This window comes from Panthera pardus, unplaced genomic scaffold (assembly GCF_024362965.1).
Source record: "Panthera pardus isolate Hobbes unplaced genomic scaffold, ASM2436296v1 HiC_scaffold_6, whole genome shotgun sequence".
Classification (NCBI taxonomy): domain Eukaryota; kingdom Metazoa; phylum Chordata; class Mammalia; order Carnivora; family Felidae; genus Panthera; species Panthera pardus.
Genome location: NW_026526991.1, coordinates 122,102,449 through 122,108,750, shown reverse-complemented (window position 1 = coordinate 122,108,750; position 6,302 = coordinate 122,102,449). Strand labels below are relative to the sequence as shown.

General features: G+C 43.1%; 1 non-coding gene across 1 annotated transcript; it reads left to right on the top strand.

Moving 5' to 3' along the window:
* Positions 1–5,939: 5,939 nt before the first annotated feature.
* LOC128775163 (U6 spliceosomal RNA) lies at positions 5,940–6,044 on the top strand. Its single transcript, XR_008419812.1, has one exon. It is a non-coding gene; the product is annotated as a U6 spliceosomal RNA (small nuclear RNA).
* Positions 6,045–6,302: the final 258 nt, after the last annotated feature.

Sequence of the window (6,302 nt, the reverse complement as noted above, 5' to 3'; positions counted from 1 at the left end):
TGCATAAATCGATTAGGAGTTTTGAAGGTCAGGTACACATCACTTCTCACATTTCATTGACTAGAGCTCAATAACTAGAAAGGAGACTGAAATGGGATCTAGTTCAGTATTGCCCAGTAGTTTCCGCAATGATACAAATATTCTGCTTCCGCACCGTTCAAAATGGTGGACACCCGCCATGCGTGGCTCTGGAGCACTGGAAATCTGGCTAGTACAACTAAAGAATTGATTTTTAAATTTTATTTAATTACAAGTAGTTTAAATAACCCCATGGGGGTTGCAACCACCATTTATTGGCTTGTGCACATTCCTATTTTCCCAAGAAAAAGAAATGAGTTTGGTGAGCAGTGAGCCAGGCTCTGCCCCAACTGTGGGCATCCCCGCCTGGGCTAGCAAGCCAGGGAAAAAATTTCTGGGTGCACGTCAAGCGTATTCCCTATATTGTCTTGCAAACTCTGTTCAGATACAAAAGCTAGAAGTCATCTTTACTGTCTTTCTCCAGGCTTACCAGTACAAACAGAGAAAAATATGCTAACTTATATTTATAGTGGATTGTTTTAAAAGCTATATGTAAGGAAATTATACGTGTTCTACCTATACAAATGGAATTGAGGGGGCACCTGGGTGGCTCAGTCGGTTGAGCGTCTGACTTTGGCTCAGGTCACGATCTCACAGCTCTTGAGTTCGAGCCCCGCGTCGGGCTCTGTGCTGACGGCTCTGAGCCTGGAAGCCTGCTTTGGATTCTGTGTCTCCCTCTCTCTCTGCTCCTCCCCCACTCATGTTCTGTTTCTCTCTGTCTCTCAAAAATGAATAAATGCTAAAAAAAAAAAAATTTTTTTAAAGAAATGGAATTGAAAATAAGAAAAGGGACCTTATAGTGAACACACAAGTTTCTGGTTTTGCCTTTTCCCTTGTTTCATGAATAAGGAACATGTTAATCTCCCCATTTTTAGTTGTGAATGAGCTACAGATGGGCTTCATTCAGTTGAAGCTCTTTTTATCTACAATATTTTGTGTAGGAGAATGTCGTGGGAAGGTTACTGGGGCAGTGAAGTGTGTCAGCTATTCTCAAAGGAAAGTAAATCCTCATTGATGGGAATGCAAAGCCTCCATGGCCAAGTGTGTAATAATAATTTGAGGTAAGAAATTAACTGCAGAAATAAGATTTTTAGAATTTGCAACTCCTTCCCTTGAGAAAAATCCATTTATATTTTATTAGTTATAGTTTCTTTCTAAAAAAGAAAACGCACATCTTAATAAAGCTAGACATCTTTTCAACAAAATTTGGATTTTAATTTTTTAAATTTTCTATTATTTCCCTAAATCTATGCTGCTCTTTCATACAGAATTCAGAGTCACATATCTCTCTTTGTCAAAAAGAGTTATACACTCCAAAGAAATAGAGGAGCGCCTGGGTGGTTCAGTTGGTTGAGCAACTGACTCTTGATTTCAGCTCAGGTCACGATCTCACAATTCGTGGGACGGAGCCCCAAGTTAGGCTCTGTGCTGACAGCATGGAGCCTGCCTGGGATTCTCTCTCTCTCCCTCTCTCTCTGCCCCTCCCCTACTCATGCACAGTCTCTCTTAAAATAAATAAATAAACTTTAAGAAAAAAGAAAAAGAAATTGTCAGTATCCTTGTGAGTTGGTAGTAATATAAGCTGAGTGCAGCCGAAGCCCCTTAGAGCAAATAAAGAAACATCATCTATAGCAGTTCACGCAAGGCACTTCTACCCAGCTCCCCCCTTAAAGTTTAAGACACAATGCTTTAGTAAGCCATTAATACTTTAGTTAAAAACACTTTCGCTCAATAAAACACAGTGTTACGAACGACTGTCTTCATTTGCCACATTATCTTTTCCGGAATAGTTGGAGGCAATACTTTGGAAAAACGACAAACAGAGCTAGTTCTAAGCAAAATTGTAAAGTAAAACTTCTACTTCCTTTTGTCAAGCTCCTCTTTCTTAGATTTTTTTCAGTACCTTTGCATTCTCCTGCTTTGAACTAATTAAAACCTATTCACTTTAAAATTGGGTGTGCCCATTTTACAATCATTTGCGATCCTCTGAATTAGAATGCTGGCTCATCGACTAGCTAATTGTGTTTCGGTTCAATCGCCTGCTCCTGTATAGTGTGAAATTCTTCTCTCATGAAAGAACTCCTTGAAAGACTTAGCGGTCTTCGGGCGCTGCTAAAACCACACAAAATGAACGGTCCACCTGCACACGTGGGCCCAAGGCCTGTCCTATGCAAGAAGGTCAGAGTCTCTCAGTAGATGCTTCAGGTAAGGGGACAGCGTCCTTGTTACCAATCTCCTTGTCTCTGAGCCTGAATCAACTCATTGTCACGATGACGAACTTAAAACCCTCAAATGTGTGGGTTTTTCATTATTAGAGATCAGCTCACAGAAAGCTACCAACATGGCCGCTTTCTGCTCTTGTAAGCCTCATCTCCCAACCCACCTGCAATCTACAAATAAGTCTTGCACTTCCTTCCTCCCTCAGGGTTCCTTCCGTATTGGGGTCAGAGCACCACGACTTTGCGCTTACAGTGCATCTTTTTCCCAGAAGCTTCTTGGAGGTTTTCAACAAATGAATCCCCATGTCATTATCCTGTAGTGAATGAGGACACTGAGGACCCAAGGGCTTTTTTTAAAGACCAATTGTCTTTCAAGGTTATTTGGAAAATCACTTTTTTTTTTTTCCTGTTAGTGTACCTGAAACCTCCTGACAAAGCCTATTGCCATTCAGAATGTTTTTTTTTAAAAAGAAAATTACTTTAGTTATGTAACAGTTTTAGTTATTTTAGCAATTGAGCTAATTGATGGCCTTATTCAATTTGCATATTCATTAAATTTTCATGCTGTCTCTCCATCTCTCTCACACACACTCACACACACACACGCACACACACACACACATCAATGTCTGGTGCAGAAGGCAAGCCACAGGCCCAGACTGCAGGTAACTCACAAATAGTTACTTGTACACTAATAAGCTTCACCCCTAAGATGCCACTGATGGGTTTTTTTTCCAGGTTTCAGGGGGAATAAATCACCCTTTCCCAGACTAGGGTTGCCCTACAATTTATCATCCAAATACATACACGTGAACGGATGTACATGTATCAGTTATTCCGGGACCATAGACCCATTCTTTTTTCTGAGACACGTCTTTACCGTACCTGACCTCCTGCTTGTACCCCCATACACCTACCGTGTTGCTGGATATGCTGGTTCAAGCTTGTCTCCCTCCTCCAGGTTGGAAGTCTCTTGGACCTTCGCTCATAACCGCCCTCCCTCCTGCTGATGGTGGCGCATGATGGCAGGTATAATGGCACCCGTCTTGGTGGCTGTGATGACAGGCATGCTTGGGAGACCTGGCTTCCCGTACAAAAAGCATGGCGGCCTGAGCCCCAGGAACTGGGTCAGAACCATCCTCAAGGCCCAGGATCCAAACAATTCCTTCTACAAGACTCAGCCGCAGGCCAGAGGCACAGTCCCTGATGCTCTAGGGCTATCATTTGAAGTACACTACAGTAATAGGAAGAAAATCAACATGTTGTTCAAATCTAAGCACAAAAACTCATAATAAGGTTCCCAAATCGAATGCATACACAGAATTAGGACACCAAAACTTCAGCATGACAATTTTTACTACGATCCATTTTTCCTCTCTCCTCACCACCCCATGAATCAAACTGGGCTCACATTAACAATAACCTAACTTGCCCCGATTCTAGTTCTTAACCTGCAGAGCAGATAAATGTCTGCCCCTAGTGTTTGCGGATATGACTAGCATGTTTCATATGCGTTCATTAATCGTCCTTTTATGTATTTTCCCCTTTTTGCCCACTTGGGAATGTCCCTGCTGTTACAGTTACGGAGGTCAGTGCTCTGATGTCGCCACTTGTGGAGGGTTCCATGGAACAACCCTACGCCTGTTTTAGGAAACCTGGCAGAACCAGCTGCACTTGGTGCCATGAGGACTTTGGAGAACTCAGCCTGGCTTCCACAGGTCAATGTCACTGCATTTCGAACAGGCGTGAGAAGCTCCCTACCTGGTAGGCATTTGAAGAGGTTGCCAGAGACGGTGGCCATTCCTTTTTCTGAGCTCGCCTAGTGAACAGAAAAGCAGGGCTTCTAGGTGTCAGTACGTATGAGAGCTTTTGGCTGAACGAGACTGGAACAAGGGATTTTGTACACGGTTAAGATTTATGCCCCTCCGTCCGCCATGCAGTGTGGGACAAAGCAGCAGGGCAAAATGGTGTTTCACAGAGCCTCTGGTATAGCAGCTCCCTGCTTCTAGGAGTTCAGATCGTCTTTCAAGAGCCACCCAGAAGTCAGATATGCGGAGATAAAGATGTCAGCTTGATTACTAACAAAATCTAGGCTGAATCATACAGGCTGATCCACCGTGACAGGTCCTGCCGGTCTGCCACGGGCCCCATTAAATTTGGGGGGCAGATCGCCAACCAAAAGAAGGATGGAAGAGGCTGAGTCAACCATGACCTACTTTTTATCTCAAGTTCAGGCAAATCACTCACCTAGAGAGAAATAGGGTGTGGGGCAAGAAGCTTTCCGCTGATAGACGTTCCTCCATGTAGAAACTCAAAGCGAAAGGAAAGGAGCCCCCCGGGTGCTCGCCTTCCTGAGGACTCTGACGTTGACTCTTGGAATGAAAATAGGAACATGTACTCCTATTTTGCCCAGAAAATGCCCAAATACCTTTCAAGGCCACAAACCACATCTGCTTGAGACCAAAGCCCTTGTTCTCAATCATTACATTATACTACCGTCCTGGAATCCCCCGCACGTTATAAGATTTCAGTACATGGTCACTAAAATCCGAGTCATTATTCTCATTGCCGTTATTCTTGCAGTCATAAGTAAGTTTGGATTATTAAATGCACTCTTCTGAAGTTGGTCTGAAGTCTATGCAAATGAGAATAACCCAAGAAACTTGCCACATTCTTCCTGGAACATATTTCAAGAGGAAAGTTGACGTGGAAATGTCTTCAGCTCATGTTCTGCACAAAGCAAGAGTGCTAAGAAATCCTCTTTCATCAGTCACGGGAGTAGGTGGAGTCTGGAATCTGGAAGCTGTAAACGCTGGTGGGCATTTTGGAGAGGTAATAGAAACGGAATCAAATATTCAAGTGAGCTCATTTAAAAAAAATAAACCTATCTTGTATAAAGAAGTCTGCACTTGCTATGATTGCTTATTTGTCTGGGCATTTTCATTTTTAAAAGTCGGTAGCAGATGTACAACATATTTTAACAGTGGCCTCACAGTAAAGTATGAGGTCAGGGTAACCTGTTATGCTAGAAAAGCTCGTCTTTTAATCTGGTCATCAGCTGTTTCTCTCAGGATGCATTCAGCTGCAGGTTGTTGAGGATAAAACACATAAGGATAGGAACTTCATCTGTTGTCTTATATAAAAAAAGGAGTAGGGGCGCCTGGGTGGCTCAGTCGGTTAAGCGTCCGACTTCGGTCCAGGTCATGATCTCACGGTTCGTGAGTTCGAGCCCCGCATCAGGCTCTGTGCTGACAGCTCGGAGCCTGCTTCCGATTCTGTGTCTCCCTCTCTCTCTCTGCACCTCCCCAGCTCGTGCTTGCACTCTGTCTCTGTGAAAAATAAATAAACTTAAAAAAAAATAAAATAAAAAATTAAAAAAGCAGCAAAAAAAAAAAAAGAAGTCTAGAGATAGGGCCCTTGTAGGGTGACTTAATTCAGTGGCTTAACATTGGCACCAGGGATCCTGATCTTTCTACCTTTCTCTTCTGCCATTTTCACTACGTTGGCTATTCTCCTCAGGCTTGTCACCTCCTGGTCACAATAGGGCTATCATAGCTCCAGGCATCACAGCTTGACACATATCTAAGAATATTAGAAAGAAGCCCCTTTCATGGACCCTTGTTAAGAGTGAGAAAAACTAGTGCTTGCTTCCGCAATGCATATGCTAAAACCGGAACGATGCGGAGAAGATTAGCATGGACCCTGAGGGAGGATGGCATCCAAATTTGTGAAGCATTCTCTATGAAAAACAGAGAAAAAGAATGAGAAAATTTTTTCCATGAGGCTCCCAAGACGCTTCTCTCACGCCTCATTGGCCAGAACTCTGTGGCCTGACTTTTCATGAACCAACCACCGGAAAGAATAGTGGAACTTACCATGACTGACTAATGTCATTCTCTAGAACTGAGGAGGGGCCCAGCACCCTTGAAGGGTCTTTTGGTGAGTAAGTACATTGATAAAAATGCCAGTTGTTCTATCTGTGTATTACCCAAGCCACACATTTCT